The sequence below is a fragment of the Saimiri boliviensis genome, chromosome 16, assembly GCF_048565385.1.
Source record: "Saimiri boliviensis isolate mSaiBol1 chromosome 16, mSaiBol1.pri, whole genome shotgun sequence".
NCBI lineage: Eukaryota > Metazoa > Chordata > Mammalia > Primates > Cebidae > Saimiri > Saimiri boliviensis.
This window is the reverse complement of record NC_133464.1, coordinates 77,520,013-77,542,277: the sequence shown is the minus strand read 5'-3', so window position 1 is coordinate 77,542,277 and position 22,265 is coordinate 77,520,013. Positions and strand designations below refer to the sequence as shown.

The following is a 22,265-nucleotide window of genomic DNA, read 5'->3' as shown; positions in this document are numbered from 1 at the left end:
AATGTCACTCTTAAGGCTGTTTCTACTCTGAATCCTGCCTGCCCTGCTACCAGGGAAACTCCAGTTCCTGTTCATAATTGCATTCAAATAATTGATCAGGTTTACTCTAGCAGACTGGACCTCACAGACTTGTCATTGACAGACTCCAACAAAGAGTTCTTCACTGACCAAAGTTTCATGGAACAAGGAATCAGAAGGACCAGGGATGCTGTAGTTACTGCTCAGCAGGTAGTTGAGGTGCAGGCCCTTCGCCCAGGGACATGCACCCAAAGGGCTGAGCTTTAGCGGGAACTCTACATCTCCTAAGGGAAAGCAATTCAATGTTTACACCCAAATATGCTTTTCTAATGGCCCATTTTCATGGGGTAATTTGGAAGGAAAGAGGCCACCTCACTTTCAATAACAAAGCGTGGTCCTCAAATGTTTGAATGATTAGAAACAGAAAAATGCCCGGAGAAATAACAATTGTTCGCTGTCAAGGACACCAGAAGGCAGGCACTCATGCTGCACAGGGAAATGTGAAGGCTAGGCTAGTGAGGTGAAAAAGGCGGCCAGGGAACCCGCTATCCAGTTGCCTGTTGTTTCCATTCTGTTTGGAGACTCATCACCCAAGATATTTGGAGGCTGATCTTAAAGGAGCTGAGGACTGGGGGTTTTCTAAACATGCCAACCATCAATGGCTTAATGAAATAAAACTTCTCTTTCTAAAAACTTTGATGAGACTGATTCTTGAGAAAATCCATCAAACACCCATTTGGGTGAGGGGCTAGTCTACACTGGATACAGTCTTGTCTTGTTGGGCCTGCCTTGCAATGAACAATACAAACCATAAGGCCAAAATTGTCCTATCTGCCTGAAAAATAAACCAAAACTCCTAGAAGGCACAAAAGCTCCTTTTAAGCAAGGAACTCAATGGAGAAGTACTAATCCTAGAGAAGTCTGGTAATCAGATTTTGCCATAATGCCCCGGCCCTGAATATTTTTTGTGTTTTTTGTTTTTGGTTGATACCTTTACACAGTCTGGGTTGAGGCTTACCCCACCAGGCCTGAGAAAGCTACTGAGGTTGTAAAAGCTCTAATGGAGAAAATAATTCCTTGATATGGACTCCCAGGAACTCTAATGAATTGAACATTAAAGAAGTCTCTAAAATTTGCTGAGAGACAATGCTTACCTGGGAAAAGATTTTTCCCCTTGCCCTGCTGAGGGTATGGGAACCCTCCTCGCCCTGAGAAGTGGATTGGCTCTTAGCTCTTTTGAAATATTATTATATGGGAGACAATTTCGCTGATTCCCAGACTCCCTGTCACTTGAGGATTTTTCCTCCCCTGGAACAGAAACTAGGTCACATAAAAAACAGTTAGGAAATATACGAATTATATTGACTAGTCTCTCTAAGTCTGTTTCCAACAAACTCCACTTCCCTACGAACATGCCTGTCCACTCTTTGAACCCAGGAACCAAGGTTGAAGAGCTGGAAATCCGCCAGCTGCAACCACAATGGGTAGGCCCTTTTGAGGTGCTGCTGACCACTCAACTCATCTGTTTGGTTAGCCAGTGTTAAACCATGGATTCATCAATCAGTTCTATGGAATCCCTCCAGGGGAAACAGTCAGGGTCTCGTGAACCCTCCCATGGCCTTAAGTTAATATTCAAAGCGCAGCCAAAGAACCCTACACAAGAAATCATAAAGAAAATCTGTGCTTTTCAGGTTGCTATTGTTCTCCAGATCCTTCCTGCTCCCAGATGGATGACTCATTAATTTGTATTTCACAGTGAAGTTCTTGCTTCATTGGCCAGTTTCTGTCACTGTTATATATGTCACCCAAAACTCCAATCTGGCCAGGTGCAGCAGCTCACACCTGTAATCCCAGCACTTTGGGAGGCCAAGGCGGGTGGATCACCTGAGGTCAGGAGTGTGAGACCAGGCTGGCCAACATGGCAAAACCCCATCTCTACTAAAAATACAAAAATTACCTGGGCACGGTGCCACACCTGTAATCCCAGCTACTTGGGAGGCTGAGGCAGAAGAATGGCTTGAACGGAGGAGGCAGAGGTTACAGTGAGCCGAGATTTTACCACTGCACTCCAGTCTGGGTAACAGAGTGAGACTCTGTCTCAAAAACAAAACAAAACGAAACAAAACAAACCCAATCTGCTCTAGACCATAGCAACCCCTTAATCCAACCAGTTCATAGCTTTTTGTTATGTCCTTACCTGCACACTTGAACTTCTGAAGACCCCTAAAAGAAGTGTTCTGAGCATGCCTTATGTGAAACATCTTTTAGGGACTACGAAGTCCCCCTGTTTCCTAGAAGAAGGCAAGTGCCTCTTTTCCCTTGATGGTGACCCAAACAGTACTCCGTTTGACTGGGATATGATGAATCAGGAAGACTTGTGGGGAGGCCTAAGATTGTCCTCTTTGATTCCCCCAGGGAATCCACTCCATATTCTCTATTATCTTAAAATCTGCATTACCTATGTTATTGATCATCCTAGTTCACTGTGGCTTAAGATGTTGTTCTAAAACCGTTAATAAAAGTACCCAGATTATGGTATTCCAATAAGCTAGATGCCAACCAGGTACTCGTGAGTACTTCTAATTACACGTGCAACATTTTCATTCCTCCTCATTATCCCAGTGTGCCTCTCTCCTCAGCATCAAGCAGACAGAAAGATCAATGACCAGATTCCTCATGATTAAGGAACTGATTAAATAGAAAGCAGGGACTGAGACCAGCCCAGTTTTCCTTTGGAATTGAAGCTTGAGAAACTTCCATTTGTTTCTTTTATCAGAGTTCCTTTCTCAGGAATCTGATCATCAGGCCTCCCAGATCACACTGGGGAACTGAGGCTTTCTACGTCATTGCATCTGGACAATAGATGTGCCAGCTGCCTGTTTGCCAGCTCCTCCTCCTTACCCCTCCCTCATTCCTGCTTTGCTGCACACTGTGGTTACCAAGAGCCAGATCTCTATCTGACCCCCTGCTGCCTGTTGACCAACTCCTCTTCCTTGTCTCCCTGTTTTCCTTCTCCACTATACGAACCCTAACTTTAGTTGAACTGAGAGATGAATTTGAGACTTGCCTCCTGTCTCTCTGGTGGACATCCCCTGCAATAAAGCCTTCCTTTCCTGGCAGTACTCGTCATCTCAGTGATTGGCATTCTGTGTGACAAGCCACTGGACCTAGACCAAACCCCTGATGTTCAGCAACGCAATCTTAACAATATTTAATTGAATACCTTAAGAAAATGTACATGTTAATGGCCTGCATGCCCGCTTGAACTTCCCTATGCCACTTATATTCAGGCCTAAGCACCCCTCTTTTGGGGGAAATATGAGGATGCCATTATACTATCAGGGTTATGAGCACAGAAACTTTCAGGGACCAGATGGGTCACAGTAGAATAAATTTTCACAGAATCTGTGGTCTTGGCTCAAGTACATAGAGCCATTTACAGTCACGCAAGATCCCCATGTCCTGAACCTCAATCCATGCATGGTTTTATAACCCTTGCTTGTGCAGCAGAGGACAGCAATTGGAGAAATGCTTCAGATGGTCTTCAGTCTCCAGGTGCTGAGTCATTTTTCAAGACTGAGAGAAGCTGAGTTCCATCAGCCAGAGCTCTCCAGGGTCATCAGGACCCAGGGACTCTGTCCACGTTGCTGTTGCTTAGGGGCAGAGGGACTATCGTACACAGACTTCAGGGTGTTGGCTGATGTATCTCAGAGCCTGAGGCCACACCAGGAACCACAGGGGGAGTCAATTATGTTTCCATTATTTTGATAAACCCCTTAACAAAAATAAAAACCACTTGAAGCACTTTAAACTCTTCCAGCTATAAGAAGCAAACCTAACAGGCGTTCTCTTTTATACAACCTAGCAGAAACATTGCATCAACCTAAAGTACACTCTTAGAAGCAGTTAAAACCATCACATTTAATGAAGCGTGTCTTGCCAATGCAGACTTTCAAGTATGTTGTCAAGACAAAAATCTCCTAATTCCAATCTCATGAAGGGGCCTCTTTCTGGACTCATCTCCAGGGACAGCCCGACAGTGTGGTTTTATTTGTGAGTACCCCTGCCAGGCACAAGCAGGCCTTACAGGGCATGTTCTGTGTTGCTGCAGGAGGGCAGGCTCTGGGTGGACCTAGGAGGACATGATGCCCAAACCTGGCTCTGCATCTCAAGGGCTGTGTGATAAGGGCAGAACTCTTCACCTTGCTAACAGCAGTGTCTTCTTCTGTACAAAGGGCACTGTATGTCTAACTCACAGGAACGCTGGAGAGTGCACATTTAGTATAGGGACACCGGCAGCAGTCAACAGCTTTTACTCTTTATTTTTACTGCCCAAAGTTCTACAGTTACTAGGATGCAAGGAAGGGGCTTGCTTAATTCAGGATCTCATGCTCTCTTTGTTTTCATCCGAACTTTTTTTAATGTTATAAAACAAAACAATATACAGAAAAATGCATAAATCCAAGCAGTTTAACAAATACTTGTAAACCCAACACTTGTGTGACTTTTCAAGGAAACGACAACATTAGTGGCATCCCAGCAGTCTCTTGTAGGTCTCGTCCCTCTCTACTTCCCTCTCTGCCCCTCCTCCTGCCTGCCCTTTTCCCCTTCTCTCACACAGCTTCCAAAGAGACTTGAGCTGGCTTGGCTTTTGGAAAAAACTTTCTGTGGCAATGAGCAGCAATCCCTGAATGTAGCACAGGCTGCTGAGCACTGAAGGATGGCAGAGGTACCAACAGATGAGCCTGCCCACCCTCCCACCCCACGTCCCACACACAAGTGCGTGAGTCAGTGCCCATAGGCCGCGGCTTCCCTCCAGGGCTAAGGGACAGCTGTGTGCACTGAGAGGACCGGGCACCCCGGGGAGTCGGAATCCAACCACGTTTTATTTCTGTGTCTCCCAACTATCTGTCTTTCCTAATCCACTCAGAGACCAAATTCCATTGCTTCTTTTTCTCCTGATGCCTCTGATGGCAGTGGCTGCTGCCATCATTCCAGCTGCAGCAGGGGGCGCAGCTGGGGATGCATACTTCATAGACCCTGTGGGGGACCTGAGCTCTCCCTGCCACTGCAGCCACCCAAACCACAGCTGCAGACCCAGGCCTCCTGCTCTGCAGAGTAGGCTACAGCCGCCCAAACTTAGTGCAGCTGTGGTTTGGCACCTCCCTGTGCTTAGGGAACAGGAAATGGGCAGGATCTGCCCTCCTGCCAGGGCTGCAGACCTGGACCTCCTGCTCCATGAAGCAGGCAGGAGACATGAGCCCTGCCTCTTCCAAGTTGGCAGGGTGGAAGCTCCAGGGTGGGGTGCAGCTGTGGCTGCCTTCCCAGGCACAGGACCCAGGTATCTCTGCAGCCTGCACCCTTGGGAGCCCCAGGAAGGAATCCCCCTCAGCCCCGCTGTCCCTGCAGGCTCAGAGGCATCTTCTCCCACTGCCTGGCCTCTTAGCTCCAGGCACTTCTGTTCAGGTCTCTGAGCTGGCGACTAAGGCAGAGCCCTGGAGCCATGAATGACAGCAGGAGGCAGATTGATTCCTAATCAGAAGGGGTCAAGTCCCCAGTAAGGCTCCACCTTCAGGCCAGGGGAGAGCCGAAGGCGGGGGCCCTGGCTGCCAGTCTCACCGACTGGAGTGGGGACTCACGGTGCCTCTTCCAGGTCCACCCATGGCAACCCATGGACCAATAGGCATGCACTTCCTCCCCTCTGACATTCATAAAATCCATGGGCTCAGCCAGAGCAGGGCATAAGATGACCAGAGGCGGAAGAGGGCAGAGAGACAGGACGACCAGCTGCAGAGATGAGCTGCCAGCAGAGAGGAGATCATATCCTATCCGCCAAGAGAGAAGTAATTCTCTCCAGGGCCTCCTTTCTGATGAGAGCTGAGCACTGGACATCTGCTACCCGCTCCTCTGAGCTGTTCTAACACTAAGTAAAACTTTTCTTCTTCACCCTTCACTTATCTGTGTTCCTGGATACAGGAGAAGAACTTGGTCAAAAACTCCATGACCACAGAGGTTTCCGGCCAGAAAAATCAACAAACCAGAGATCCCATAACATTTTGGGGGCTTGTTCAGAATCTACGGAAAAGTGAGTAAAAATGATTTTGTCCTGTTTTTGAGAGTCTTTAAACTCCACAATAGCCAACATGAAAGAGAACCACTAGATTTCTGTCAGCCAGTTAAAAGTGACTAGCACAGTTGCAGGACTCAAGGCACAGAGGACAGGCTTGCTGGAGAGGACACTGTCAATCCCCCATCACCCTCGGGTGTTGGGAATGTTAGCTTTGTTTCAACCCAGTTTCCCCTCATGGAGGTCTAGCTATTGTCTGGGGCTGGAAGGAGGTCCTGGGGCAACTGAGGGTATCCGGCCGAGAGCACACCTCAGTCTTTATCCAAAGGCCTCTGAACTAACTTCAGTCCCCGACTGCCCATTGGCACTAGGACCGCCAGTCTTTCCTATTGTTTATTTCTTGCTTTCTTTGGCGGCTGTCATGGTTCCTATCTCTTTTCTATACAGCGTTAAATGTTAAGGATGTTTGTTGCAAACCAGGGATGTTACTGCCTAGAATGAGCATTTAGCTTAGTCATTGAAAGTATAAAATAGAAGATTGAGTAGCACAGACAAAGCAAGAGTGCCTTGGTATCTGTAAGTAAATTCGTGGTGAAAATGTCCTTGTAATTTACTTGGTTGCAACTTAGTGCCAGGCACCTTGAGGCACAGAAAAGCAGCCCTGCTTCAGGAAGGAAGCTTCTCTGTAAACACGAGGGCGAGTGGTCCAAGGTGCCTTATGTGCAGCCCTAACACAGACCTTTGCCAACACCGAAGGATTGACTCAGCCCTCCTAGTGGCCATTTCAGGGGAAGTTACAAGAGGAATCCCAGGGAAGTAGGGAAGCAAACCCCAGAGGGACTTCCAGCAGAGGAATCAACCCAGCTTCTCTGTTCCTTCCTATCCAGGTTCTCTCTCAAGTTTACCGCAGCCTAGGAATCCTAATTTTCGGCAGGTCCCAGTCTCAGAGGCCCCTATAACAGATGCCTGGTGAGTATGGCCCCATTAAGGTCCGGGTCCCCTTTTCTCTTCAGGACTTAAAGCAAATTAAGGGGGATCTTGGCAGGTTTTCAGACAGCCCTGGTATATATATATATATATATATAGAGGCTCTCCAGAACTTAACCCAAGTATTTAAACTCTTCTGGAAGGATGGCCATGTCTCTTTTTGAATCAAACCCTGAAAAGTAGGCCATTCTTGGCAAGTGCCAAAGAATGTTGGGGATGAACTTTATTTACATCTTGTCTAGGGACAGGGAAGGAAAGGAACCTTATCCAGTTGGAAGTATAGCAGTACCATTGGAGCACCCTAGTGGGACCCCAGTGATGAAATGGGGCAACAGAAGGCAAAACTTTCAGGTGTGTATGTTGGAGGGCTTGTGAGGAGCTGGGGCTGGGCCTCTCTCCGTTGCGCTGCGCTAACCGTGGTAGATCAGGGATTGGATGGGAGTCCCAGTGCCTTCCTGGGGGTCTTGGAAAAACACACTCCTCTACCTCCTGATTCAATAGAGGGACAGCTGGTCCTAGGAGATCAGGCAGCTGCTGATATCAGGAGGAAGCTGTAGAAATAGGACACCATGCAACCTCCATGTATCTGGCTGCAGAGGGAAGTCGAGGACCTTAGAAACCAACTAGGTTGAAGCCAGTGTCTTCCTGTAAGATGTGCAGCTGCCACCTTTGGAGCCCCAGAGCTACAGCCAAGCTGGTCCCTTCAGTATACTGTTCAGCCAAGGCTTCCTCTCGTCCGCTACATTTGCGCTCTTCCCACCACAGTTCACAACAATTTCAAATAAAGTCATTCTTATAAAAAAAAAAAAAAGAAAAGAAATAGGCCATAGAACCAGGTAGTACCTCCTGAAAGTGGCCACCTTGGCCTTTTGCAATAGGAATCAGGAGGCCCAAGAGAGGAAAAGGAAGCTCAAGAAAAAGGCAGAGTCTGTAACAGCCACCTTGCAGACTCATAAACCCCAGAATTTCTAAGATGCACCTGTTGGCCACTACAAATGTAAGCCATTGGAGGGAGGACTGTTTCCAAAACATGGATCACCAGGTCCAGGGCCGATCTCTCAAATGGTGCAGCAGGGCTGACGAGTCCCAGGGTTCCTTTTCCTGGCTTTGGCGATTCAGATTGCCATTGCCATTTAGGATCCCTGGGTGATTCTGGGGATTGAGGGAAGGAGGATGGACCTCCTCAACTCAACTGGGCCTTTCAGTTCTCCTCTCCAATCTAGGCACCCCCTTAGCATGACTCTGAGAGGCTCAGGAAAAGCCCAGCCTCTTAGCTGTCACCTTCTTAGGCCAGGTCCCCAGTTCCTGGGACTCCCTTGGAGGACCTGGCCCCACAGCTTCACCTGCTTGTGTTAGGGAGGCAACAGAGGAGTGGCCCCTACCAGTTGCTAGATGAAATCTGGTGACGGCCATCTGGGACTAACTTAAAGACACCCTCCTGAGGCACCTTTTTATCTCAACACCTCTAGGCTCTTTCCCCTGGCCCCTAGCAGCATGCTTGCAGAGGCATGGCAGCTTGTCTGGGTAGATTGCCTATGTTTTAAATAGAAAATGAAATCCATACCATCAAATCTATTCTTGAGTGTATGAATTCTCAAGTTTGGTTGCATCTTGTTTCAACTGTGTTCTCAAGTATTTTTTAAAAAAGGTCTGGCTTTGTTCTTTAGGATAACAAACTAATTCGAAAGGCTTCCCACTTCATTTGTTGTCGGTATTAATGGCATGCCTCTGTGAATGCCAGGACAGGGCTGGGAACACAAGGCTCAGCTCCTGCCATTTGGAGTAAGATTGTCCAGGCAGGGCAGGGCTGTGGGTGATCCATCAAGACCACCCTGGTCCCCTGCCCTGTACACAGTCCCCAGCAGTCACTTCACAAACATTGTTGAATTTAACTTCAGGACCTCCCGGGTGACTTGAAACAGGAGATGCTGGGTCACTTCTGGCTGGATAGTGGCCCCGCTTGTATAAATATTTGATCTGGCAATTCTGTAAGAAGTAATTTTAAGAAATTAATATGGCAAATCCCTCATTCTCATGACCCATCCAGGCAGCATTTCCACAAAGGCACAGTGAGAGAGGTGGCACACCAGCTGTCTGTCTGCATATAGCCATGTAGCCTCTGAGGGATAAGAACCAGGCAGGGGTGCCAACCTTGCCCAAAGCATCAGGAGGCTCGGGGAAGCCAGATCACCATCCAGGGGAGTCCTGGCATCAAAGTCAATGTTTGAGCATTCATTCCAGTATATCCTGGGCACACCTATTAGTCACACAGACAGGTCAATCTAAATGAGGGCTTTTTCAAGGAGCAAAGGCCTTAAAATACAGTAAATTCTTAGTAAAAACGTACCAGATTAAAGTTAGGTAAAGATATGCTTTTTTTTTTCACATTAAGACAGCTCAAAATTGACTTCAGATCATTTACCAGATACACTGGCAATAACCAATAACCAACAAAATATTTGGATGTTTGCTACATGTGAGTCTGCATTTCAGTGGCTGAAAGCATAAGCTTAGAGGTAGAGAGATAATGTATCCAAATGCAAAATTAATTTTCTGTGTAACTGCAGAAAGTACCATGATGCTTTTTCCAAGGGCCCACAGAGACTGTGAAATCTATTAAAAATTGGGTAGGTGAATGGTATTTCATTGTTTCCCTAGATTATATTCCTATTAATTTAGCAAATGAGGAAGTTAAAGACCTCTTTAGTGAATTAAATATCTCATTAACGTTACTGTGTGATCTTTTACATAGTCAAGACCAAGCCAAACCCAAACCAAGACAGATGGGACAACCACATTTTAACTCATTAGTGAACAATAAAAGGCACCCGGAAAGGAGGCCAGAGTACTCTACCATGGTAAAGTTGCCTCTGATTTGAAATATAATTTATTTTCTAATGTCAAGCATTCATACTCACTTGGTGACAGGGAGGAAGGTGGTCATCAAGACAAAAATTTGACAGTGTTTAAATTCCGAAGTTACATGTTGGTGTGTAATATCACTACAGAATCTGTTAGTAGCAGTTAAATCTTATTCTTTATAGCACCGAAAATATGTATTCTTACATGAGTTTGTGCAAAGAGGAGCCTGTGTGTTTATGAAATCAAGTCTACGTTACGAGTACGTGGGAGCAGGAGCGGAGGGAACAAAATGCCAAAGACAAGAGAACATACAGAATTAAATATTTCCAATATAGTTGGAAAGCAGAGGAGATGTGTGGGGGTGGTAGGTGGTAGGTGGTAAAGTTAAAAAGAAAATTAGAGAGGTAAGCCAGGACTGGATCCAGGACTAGATTTTAGCTTGCAAGCCAAAATAAGGAATTTGGACTTTATCCTAAAGCAATGGAGGACTTTTAAGCCATTTTCAATGGGGAAGAGACATAATCAGATTTGCATTTTGCAGAGACACTTTGATTGTGGAGAACAGATTGGAGTGGCAAGGGACAGGGAACTGTGGGTGCAGTTACAAGAGCATCACAGGTGAAAATAATAAGATATGTGCTCTTCTTCAACGTCCACATTTCTGGAAATCACACACTAAGAAGATGAAGTCCTCTTGATAAACTTCATCCAGTGGATCCTGACTTCAGGATTGAAAACCCTCTGCCACAGGCTCTTGCTACAATGCTGTCCAGTGTCTGTTCAGAACATAGATACGATTTAGGATATGATTACTGTGTGCATGACTACTTCTCAAAGTGTCTTTGAATCAAATAGATTGTATGTTAAGGATAACGAACCCTGATGTCTTTTGATATTTCTGGCAAGCAAGTAATAGCCCAAGAGCCAGGAGTCTTCCTAATCCCCAGTCTTTGATGAGTGGTTGAATTCATGGCTTATTTTGGCTTTGAAAAAAATTGGATTTCTCAGCAGGATGAACATATTCTAACTAGGAAGGCTTGTATTATTTAGCCCTGCTTTGGAAGATTGAGGAACGCTCAGAGAGAATATGAGAAAAGGTCACCCCAAGACAATGTTAATTATTTTGCAGAATTTTGTCATTTAAGATCAAAGGCTTTCTTTAGTCGAGAGGAGTAACAGCATTCATTTTAAGGCTTTTTTTTTTTTAAGTTTCAGGGTGTACTAACAGTATTCACTGTGTTTGAGTTCTGATGTACATTACTACCTACGTTATATAAATATTTATGATATATATCCTGGGGATCATTGGCAATGATGATCTAAAATGCTACAGTAGCTTTCTTCATACTTTAAAAATCATTCTGCTTTCAGGTCTCCAATTACCTACAATCAATCATTCTCCTCTCTTAATTCCTAAGGGAAATCACTGGAGAGGAAACTCGGTTGGATTTCTTTTGAGAAGGTTGATAAACCAAGACTTTTAGGACGTAATTTGGCACCTAAGAAGCATCCACAAAAGCAAAAGCTGTATCGAGCTACCTATTCTGTTTTCTCAAAAACTCCATTTTCAACTTCAAAAAACACAGTTTGTCTACCTAAAATAAGAATGCCCAGAGAGGTTCTAACTCAACCTCACTCGCTAAAGGTGTATCTTTAGGACACTTGCTTCTTTTTCCCCCCATGACTTTTCAGTCCCCCTCAGTGGGACGGACTCACACACCAATGTCCAGAACACTTCTACTGGCCGTTGGTTCATGTCTGCAAAACTGACTTCAGTTACCTCCTGCCTAAGAGTTAGCTGTGTACAATACAATTGATGTTAGTCAACTGACTTTGAACACTGAAGGTAGTTAAAAGATGGAAAAGTGCCTGGTTAGAGATGGATGTGGCAGGTTTAGAAAGAAAACTTAAGGTGGGTATATTTTCAAAGGGGTTGGTTGATATGTCTTCTATTCATGTAAACAAAGACAGAATCTTCTGTCTCCCAGGCTGGAGTACAGTGCTGTGATCCTAGCTCACTGCAGCCTTGCACTCTTGGGTTCAAGCAAGCCTTCTGTGTCAGCCTTCCAAGTCACTGGAACTACAGATGTGTGTGCCACCACACCCAGTTAATTTTTAAAGTTTTTGTAGAGATGGGGTCTCACCATGTTTTCCAGGCTGGTCTTTGACCTTGCCTCAAGTCGGCTCCTGCCTCTTCTTCCCAAAGTGCTGAGATTATAGGGGAGAGCCACTGCACCTGGCCTCTACTCCTGTGTTTTAATTGAGTATTGACTGTAGAGCTGTATGGGTGATACTGTGTCAGGTAACATGAGGGGTATAAAAGTAATCTAAGAACCATCCCTCTTGCCTTAAAAAACTGACAACGGTTGAGAAGACACATATGAAAAGTTAAATAATAAAAGGCTGTATACAACCACAATAAATGAAGCAAGCTGGTTATAGGGAATATGCAGTCAGGTGTGGGGAGGCCAGGGGCCTTTGAAAGAGAAAGGAAGCAGGTGGGGAAACGACGTGATTCACAAGAAATTATGGCAGAAGAATGTTTAACAGGCAGAGGAGATGTTCCTCGGAAGAGAGAAGGAACAGCAACATAAGCAAAATCAGAGCTATGAGAGTGTTTTGTTTAGCATCGGGGCTCACTGACAAGCTCTGAGTTATTAGCATAACAGAGAGGGAGGAGGAGACAGGAGGTGACATTGGAAAGCTTGGACCAGACTGCAAAAAAATTAAAAAATTTCACGCCAAGGATTTAACCTGTTGACCATGGGGTTTCACCCTAAGCTTTTAAGTGGGGAATGTCACACAACTCATAAGACAGACATTTTTATAAAAAATTAAAAATAATTTAAAGGAATCAAAAGAAAGGAAAAGATGACATGATGAGGCTGCTCTGATGTTGGACATCAGTGTCTTTTTTGCAACTGAGAAGATTTCTATTCAATGCTGTTCAACGTGCTAGGAAATGCGACGGTAAAGAAAATAGATAAGAAGTGCCCTTCAATGGGCTTTCTTTTCAGGGGTCCTGAATGTCTTGAAGGCAAGTGGCCTTAGTGAACTACCGAAGTCAGGAGACACAGAAAAGTCAGCGTCTAGGGCTTCCAAGGGCCATGCAGAGGTGGCAGGTATCCAGCAGGGTGCAGAGCTACCGCTGCCTGGGGCTGACGCTACAGTGCCTCCTACTTCTGATCATTAGCTCCACAGAGTTCTCAAGGTTTACACTCTGCAGCTTTCTCACAACTTCCTGGAAATCTAGATAAAATACTGAGGTCAGAAATTCAGTGGCCTGTCCAAACTCACCCAGCGGATCACCGCAGAGTAAGAACCGAAAGCTGTGAGCTTTCCATAGTGTCCCGAGGCCTTTGCCAGAGGTGTGAACTTCCACCCTCGGGGATTCTCCGGGAAGCCTGAATTTCGAACTTCTGAACCTGTCTCTGTAGATTGCAGTGTCTACCTTTACCTCTTAATTTAAACCCACCTTCGAGACCCTTCTCCCTGTAAGCACTAGCTGTTAGATGGGTCCTGCTGGCCTTCTGCAGAGGACAAAAGGAGGACCAGCAAGAAGCTCAGCCAGGTCACAGTTGGCGACACTGGGAGGGGCAGGTTAGGAAACAAAATGAGTAGAGGTGGTCAGTGGAGTCTCGGGACTGGCCTGAGGGCCTTCTCTGTAGAGGTTCGCCTTAATTACAGGCACAAAATTGGCCAAATATATTTGTCATTGGTGACTATGGCCAAGAGTATGTATGTGGTGGGAGGCTAGAGAGAAGCTCTTTGGCTCTCGTTGCATGAGGAATGGATGAATATCCACATTTTCGACTAAAAGGGGAAACTTCACCTCGAATTTCAAGCAGGAGCTTTTTATGTTAAAATGCAAACCTCATCCCACCACTGCCCCCATCCCCTCTACTTTTTTTATGTCCAACAGAGAATCTTTTTGAGTTCGTATTTAGCTGTTGGGATTAGTTTAAAACACCCCTCTGATGACCACAGCATGTGGGAAGAAGCTGGGTCCCAAAGAGAAAATGTAGTTGCCAAAGAGAACACAGAAACAGGCGCAGCAGGCTTGGGCTGGACTGAGAGGCCTTTTGAGGCCACTGCAAACTTTAGCAGCCCAAGTGGGGGGAGGGAGACCTGTGCGTGAAATAAACAAGAACGACACTGCACTCGGAGACTGTCCCTCCGGCACCCGGAGACTGTCCCTCCGGCACCCGCTTAGGCAAAGTCCAGGTCTCAGGAATAAGGACAAAGCTGCAAGAGGAAGACCCCCCAGTGACAACCTGCTCCATGAGACACAGAACACTGGACACAAGGAAAAGGACTGAGAGTGAACCAGTATATTTCCCTACCCCTGAGATGGTAAGGCTTGCCATCCATTTCTTAGCAGGGAAAAATTCCAGGCTCATAGCAGCACCCGTCACACCAATCTTTTCGTTTCTAGCAAGTTTCGTCTGTCAGAAAGTACACACACTTCACATTTACAGTGACCTTGTAATTGTCTCTCCTCCTGCTTCTTTTCCCGGCAAAAATTCTATTTCACCCTCTCATGATCCCCCTTCCAAAACATTCCTCGGGATCTCTAGGTGTGTTTTCATTTGGGATATGAATGCCCCCTTCTACGCGATCACTTTGCTTCCAGAAGCACCTGGAGGGAGGCATGGCCACTTCTGTCACGCGCCTGACAGCCCCCTGCCCCCGTTCTCCCACACTGTTCCCCTCACAGAGGCCACTCCCTGCCTGCCACTGGCTCCTGTGGATCACCCCTCCATTGGTGCTGGAGGGTACGTGGCACAGTTCCCTTACACCACAGCCCTTTCCTTTCTGGAGCGCACGGATGCTCGCCAAGCTCTACCCAGCCTCCCAGGGAACCGCCCACCCCCGCTGCCTAGCCAACGGGCTTTGTGGCTCTGTCATGCCCTTGGCTGAACATCTTTACTCATAAGAATTTCGTCCTGAAACTCCTAGAGTTTTCCCCTTCAGTCTGGTTTCTTTCTGGGACACTCAGTCCAGCAGGAATATCTGAATATCGCTGGTTTCAAACATCCCTGCGGAGCTCCTCCTCCTTCAGGTTCATCAAGAGATTTGGCTGGACACCGCGTCGGTGGCAGTTAAGAGCTTTCCCAAAGTTCTGTGACAGTTAAGGAGCCGTTGGTCTGCAGCATGGGGGCTGACCTCTGGGTCAGAGGTCGTGAGTTCTAAGGTTTCTAGGCTCTGGCCGGGAGACAATGCCCTTCTCCGTGTGTCTAACAAACTATGGATTATTTTCATTTCAAAGTATGTGTTGGGTCATTTTCGATATATCCTTTTTAGGATTTTCATATAAAGTCCTACCTAACTTAAAGAACTGTGATGTTTCCTTGTGTCCACATGTGGGCAAGGTAGACCTTGAGATGAGGTTCCTAGAATTTAAGAGCCCGGTTCTTTGGCTAATGAGACCCATTCTGCCTGGGGGGAATATGTGACCTAAGGCCAGGTCATGGGGAGGTCACGGTCAAAGAGGACAGCTGACTGGACAGAGAGATCAGGGACCCCCTGGCAAAGACTGGGGTCATGAGGGGGTCAAAATTCTGTCAAGACCTGCCAACAAATATAGGTAAGAAAAGAATTTTTTAAGAAGATGAAAGTTAACCATTTTTCTCATCACAGAATGCTCTCTTATTTTTTTCCTTTTTTTTTTTTTTTTTTTTTTTGAGATAGAATGCAGAAGAGTACCTGAAACTATCTGTCCAATGTAAAGGATAATTATTGAGCAAATATCTATGTCACCCAAGTATGTATCTTTCTGTGGAGGTAGAATCCCATCCTTGACCTTGACTGGATGAGTGGGGTGATGCTCGCAGGGCAGACGATGGCACAGGGTTGCTAGAGTGTGTGAATGTACAGTGAGTACATGGGTTTGAGGTGAGCAGAGAGGAGATGCGGGTGCACGTGTGTGATTACTCTGGGGTGCGTACCTCAAAGACCTGAGAAGATGTTCCCTGGGAAGGTATGATAATAAGGGCAGGGCGCCAGGAGCAGCAGACCTGGGCTCTTGTGCAGCCATCTTAATGTGACTGAGTAAGGCATGGGCTCCCGCCAACCCTCACTTTCTTCAGCTGTCAGACAGGACCACACAGTACTGCCTCTTCCTGTGCCACAGGAGTGCTGTGAAGATAGAAAGCATAATTTATCTCAGCAATTTGAAGACTGAAAAGTTCTCAATGTAAATTCTGTTGTTCATTCTGATTTTCTAATTATGTAAGGTACTGTGGTTTAGTATTGTAGGAAGGTGTCCTTTGAAATCTGATTACAGGCCTTCATTGTCTTGGGGAATTGGGATAGCTTTGGGAAATGTTGACAATCTCACAACATCTGGAGGAGATTAGCCGAGGAGCATCCATGGAACACTCCGTGACAATTAGAAGAGTTGTCAAGATGGACCTCTGGTATGGAGCTCTTCAACCTATAATTAACACACTTCTCGCCCACCTCAGAAAGGGCTCCACTTGCTCTTTAGAATTGGGATTCCTTTATTTATTTCTAAACACAGGTCAGGAAACACTTCTTGGCTGGTTTTTCTGTCAAAGGGCTGTTTGTGTTTATCCTACAGTGTGCTGGACTTGAGTTTGTAGTCTCTGCCTTCGTCTAAAGAGGGGATGAGCTCAGCTGACTATTTTGGTAGCCATTTTATTCGATTTCACACACCTCTTAGTTTTCTTACCAAGTTCACAATTAAATAGGGAGTATCTAAAAAGGAAAATGAGATATTGTAACTCTAGCTTTTTTTTTTTTTTTTTTTTTTTTTTTTAACATTCTAGGAGCCAATATGTGAAATCTGTTGTTTCAGTGTGGCTTCTGAGCCAAGATGTTGGGTCATGCCTATGGCTTTCCTTCTTAGCATAGCTGAAAGCAGCCACACTTAATTTTGCAGAGTAACTGAGACCCTGGGCTATGAAGTCAGGCAAATCAGCGCTAAACATTGATATATATTCCAGATGTCTTTCTGATCATTTTTCAGTGTGCAAACCCACACAGACAAAATAAATCCATATTTTCTATTTCTGTAAAAATAGGACCATATTTTATAATTTGTTTATACATCTTAAATTTTCCACATAATTTATACTATTTTCACATAACTATTCATCTGAAGCTTATAATGGTTTCATAGTATTGTATGTATTTAAGCAAACCTCTATTGCTTATTTAGATTGCTTTTAATTGTTTGATTTCATAAATCTGAATTAATAACCTTGTAGATACTACTTAATGCTTGTTTCTTATTTCATTAGTATTAAGGACAGGCATAGGAGTCTTTCTCAAAATGTGTGAAAAAATCTTAAAGTGTTTCTTAGAACTGTAAAATAACTTCCAAACAGGCTATCAAGAAAGGATAGAGAACAGTATTTTTGTACTGATGGGAATGACTGACCTAAAGGGAATGAGTGCCCTAGATGAGAGGAAAACTAATGTTGGATGAGAAGGCAGAATGGTGGGATCAGTGTTCTTGAGTAAGTAGGAGAAATGGGACCTTAGTGCATTTCTCAGAGTGTTTTGTGTTGCTATAAAAAATATTTGACTAAAGCAGGGGTGATCAATTGATCTGATACTGACCCAGAAGTGGGGGCTTGGTGGTTTATACAGAAAAGAGATTGGCCGGGCGTGGTAGCTCACTACTGTAATCCCAACACTTTGGGAGACCAAGGTGGGCAGATCACCTGAGGTCAGGAGTTCGAGACCAGACTGACTGATATAGAGAAACCCCATCTCTACTAAAAAAAAAAAAAAAAAAAAAAGTTAGCTAGGTGTAGTGGCCCATGCCTATAGTCCCAGCTACTTGGGAGACTGAGGCAGGAGAATCACTTGAACCTGGGAGGCAGAGGTTGCGGTGAGCTGAGATCGCACCATTGCACTCCAGCCTGGGCAACAAGAGTGAAGCTCCATCAAAAAAAGAAAGCAAGAAACCAAGAAAGCAAGCCAGAAAGCAAGAAAGCAAGAAAGAAAGAAAGAAAGAAAGAAAGGGAGAGAAGGAAAAGAGATTTAGTTGTCTCACAATTCTGATGGCAGATTCAAGACTGGGCGTCTGCATCTGGCGAGAACCTGAGGCTGCTTCCACTCATGGTGGAGGGCAACGGGGAGACAGTGAGTGCAGAGATCACATGCTGGAGAGGTGAAGCAAGAGAGGCAGGGAAGGGGCCAGGCTCTTTTTAACAACCAGCTCTTGGGGAAACTAATACAGCAAGAGCTCACTCACTCCCACCTGTACCAGGGAAGGCATTCATTTATTCATGAGGGATCTATTTCCATGACCGAAACACCTCCCATTAGGCCCCACGTCCAATACTGGGGACCAAATTTCAACATGAGGTTAGGAAGGGTCAAATAGCCAAACCACAGGGTTCACAGATGAGCACTTTAAACCAGAATAAGGAGAATTCATCTCGGATAATAAGCAGGCAAGTAGACTATGTGGGAGAAGATGCTAGAGGGCTGATAAGGTGGTGGTAGGAGTCAGCAGTTCTATTCTGATTGCTTTAATTTTCGTAGTGAAGGAGGAAACAAGGTCGTGAGTTTGATAGCACAGGAGAAGATACTGAAGGTTTGGGGTGAGAAGAGAAGATGTAAAATACAATCAATTCTCAGCATTTGTAGATTCCGTATTTGCACATTCACCTACTTGCTAAAATTAATTTTCGTTCCCCAGATTGATACTTGCAGTGCTTTTCTGGTCATTTGCAGACAGGCACATGCTCAGGGCTGCAAACAATCTCGGTCATCCCAGGTGCATGCTCCCAGCTGAGGTTGAACAAGGCCACACCCTGCCTTCCTGTTTCAGTTCTTATCTTATAAACAAGTGTCATCTTTGTGGTCTCTTCAGTGCCACGTTTTTAGCATTTTTTTGTGCTTTTTATTGTTGACTTTGCTGTTTAAAATACCCCCTGTCCAAGTGTAGCACTCGAGTGCTGCCTGGGGTTCCTGAGTGCAAGAAAGGCTGTGATGTGCCTTAAGGAGAAAATACATGTGCTAGAGAAGCGCAATTCAGAAATGAGTTTTAGTGCTTTTGTCTGTGAGTTAAATGTTAATGAATCGTATATATATATATATATAAAATAAGGTGTCCTTAAACAGAAATGTACATAAAATAAGATTATGCTTATTGGTTGATGCAAATGTTGTGGCCATAAGCTTGCAGAGACCTGACTGTGTAGTTCCCCTAAGATTGATGGTTTAGTGTTTGTTAATTCAGCATTCCTGACAACTTTATGGGACACAGCTAATGTGAATAATAAAAACAGACTATATTGTCTAGAGGAATAAGAGAGTGCGTGAACTAGGGAAGTATAATACCATTGTTGGGCAGCCATCAGGGCCCACTATAGTTTCAAGATCATGAATTTAAAGTAAGACAATCCAGTGTGACTCTGTGTTTTCCTCCAGCTACATTAGTGAGTTTGATGAAGCCATACAGAGGTAGAACATACAAGGGAGTGATCATGATGACTGTCTTTTATGGTTTATGTCTTTGTATACATATATGGCCCTGTAAAATTGTCAGCATAACAGGAGCCAAGAATATTTTTTTAATTTAAATATATTTTTTAAAAATGCATATTTCTGGCCTGGCGCAGTGGCTCACGCCTGTAATCCCAGTACTTTGGGAGGCAGAGGTGGGTGGATCATGAGGTCAAGAGATCGAGATCATCCTGGTCAACATGGTGAAACCCTGTCTCTCCTAAAAATACAAAAAATTAGCTGGGCATGGTGGCGCGTGCCTGTAATCCCAGCTACTCAGGAGGCCGAGGCAGGAGAATTGCCTGAACCCAGGAGGCGGAGGTTGCGGTGAGCCAAGACCGCACCATTGCACTCCAGCCTGGGTAACAAGAGCGAAACTCCGTCTCAAAAAAAAAAAGATGCATATTTCTCTGACATCCCTTAATAAAAATAAACACTGTTTCCCAGGACACATAAACTGTGACCAACATCTTTGACTAGTAGAGACTAGAATTTGATGGCATCCACTCAGGGACACCTGGCTTTTCTTGCGTGCTTTGTACTTAGTGAGAATGTTCTAGTAAATCAGGCATGATTCAGTTTTTCGTTGTTGTTGTTGTTGTTTACTCTTTGTATTTGTGTATTTAGTTCAGGATTTGGGGGCATCTGGTAGAGTTTGTCAGGATTGGAATCCATGCCTCACCAATTACTAGCAGAACAACCTCTTTTAACCTCAGTTTTCTTATCTAAAGATAATATTTGTATCTTCTCATTGGGTTGTGTAAACTTTTGACGATATTTGCAGAGTGCTTTAAAAGTAGTAATATGTCCCTACAAGCTAATAGTAGTAGTTGTGGTGATGATGATTATGGTATTGGGAAGCTGGCCCATAGTTAGGAATGTAGGAAGTGGCAGCTACCAGTTTTCTCTTCAGACAATGGGGACTGTGTTCTGACTGGAGAAGAGTAGGTCTCAGCTCAGACTTGGAAAATGTGTCACCAGGTTCCCAAAGAGTCCACTCAGTATCTTCATATTATATAAGAATAAGATGTCAGAAAAATAGACATTCTCAGTGCATATACAATAGCCGTTGGCGTGCCGACCATGGGCCAGGTCCCAGGCTGTCAGGCCAGCCTGTGGAAGAGATACAGAGAGGGAAGGAGAGAGAGTCCCAGTGATTGGACGGGGAGGCCAACTTCTGCAACAATCGTCAACAGAAATCTTGCTAGAAGGGAGGGAATAAGTCACACGTTGAGGCATGGCCAGTTGAAGCTAGAGAAGTGGATGAACTAGACACTACATATTGCTAAACCGAGAAGCCAGAGAGAGGTGAGGAAAGAGAGGGTTGGAGAATGAAGGGTTCTCCTGGTGAGGCAGTGAAGATAACGAGATGTAGGTGAGGGGAAGCACCCACTGGAATGGATCCATTACTGAACTTGGAGCTGCAGTGGAGGAAGACTTCCTTCCTCTCATGTGGGACTTGGTGCTATTGCTACTGAAGCAGAGGCAGGTGGTTATCATGAAGGGGCTGGACTGGATGCCAGCAGCTACCTATCCAAGAGCATTATTGTAGCAAATCCTCTCACAAACTTTGCATTCTTAGGTTTCTATTACCAATTTAAAATCCCTCTGATGGCCGGGCGTGGTTCCTTTCGCCTGTAATCCCAACAGTTCGAGACTAGACTGACCAACATGGAGAAACCTCGTCTCTACTAAAAACGCAAAATTAGCCTGACGAGGTGGTGCATGCCTGTAATTACAGCTACTCAGGAGGCTGAGGCAGGAGAATCGCTTGAACCCAGGAGGGGGAGGTTGCGGTGAGCCAAGATCAGCCTGAGCAAAACTGTCTCAAAAAACAAAAAAACAAAAACAAAAGAAAACGCTTTGATTCATTTGGTGCCATCGCTTCACAGTTCCACTTCCAATCCCTGGAGTGTCAGAGATTACTCTGCACTCTAACTTGAAAGTTCCCTCTGTTCCCAGATGTAGAGGCATCTTTGCAACCGCCTAGTGGAAACTTTTTTGTCATCTCTCCTGTCAGTATTGCATTAAGTGCACTCAGCTCACCATGAGGGCTTCTACTTGTCATTTTAATGGATCGCTGGGCAGCTGCTATAAAGTCTGTCCAGGAAACACTATGATTGGAGACCACATTAGAGAGAAGCTCACAGAGCAGTGATTAATAGGAGACTTTTCGCCCCTATTAAATATCATTCTTTTTATAGCTGATTGTCAGAGGCTTTCAAAATAAGCCACCTTGTGAAATGAAACGTGTCCACTTTTTGAAGGGATAAACGATCCAAATTCATTCATGCAGTTTATGAGAAAACTAATAGTTTTTAGCACTTAAGCTACTTTAAATTTTAAAAGTCTATTTCTAATGTTCTAAAACTGAAATGGTAGAAATATTTTCACATGCTGTGTGATTCCCTTTTCTACCATGGGTGTCTATGGATGTCTCAGGCTGGTCAGTCAATCACGTGCCTCACTTCTTTGCCTTGACAAGACCTTCCTCCATGATGGGAGAAAGACTCCCAGCATCAGGAGAGTATTTTGTGCTGCCAGAGACCTCCGAGGTGAAAACAGTTGGCTGTATTTCTTGTGCCTTTGTACAGTGGACAGCCATAACAGGAAGAGTAGACATGAGTTGGAGAAAGTGCTGAGTTGAGATAATCATTGCTCTTCTGGTCTTGAGACTTTTCTCTACACAGCAGGGCTATATCAGTCTTTTTTTTTCAGACGGAGTTTCGCTCTTGTTACGCAGGCTGGAGTGCAATGGCACGATCTCGGCTCACCGCAACCTCTGCCTCCTGGGTTCAGGCAATTCTCCCGCCTCAGCCTCCTGAGTAGCTGGGATTACAGGCAC

General features: G+C 45.1%; 1 protein-coding gene across 1 annotated transcript in view; it reads left to right on the top strand.

Moving 5' to 3' along the window:
- Positions 1 to 7,065, top strand: part of B3GLCT (beta 3-glucosyltransferase) — a 123,230-nt gene extending 116,165 nt beyond the window's left edge. The window contains exons 17-18 of the transcript XR_012514448.1: positions 5,995 to 6,103; positions 6,973 to 7,065. The gene's annotated coding sequence lies outside the window, so the exon portion shown is untranslated. The remainder of the gene's footprint in view (positions 1 to 5,994; positions 6,104 to 6,972) is intronic.
- Positions 7,066 to 22,265: the final 15,200 nt, after the last annotated feature.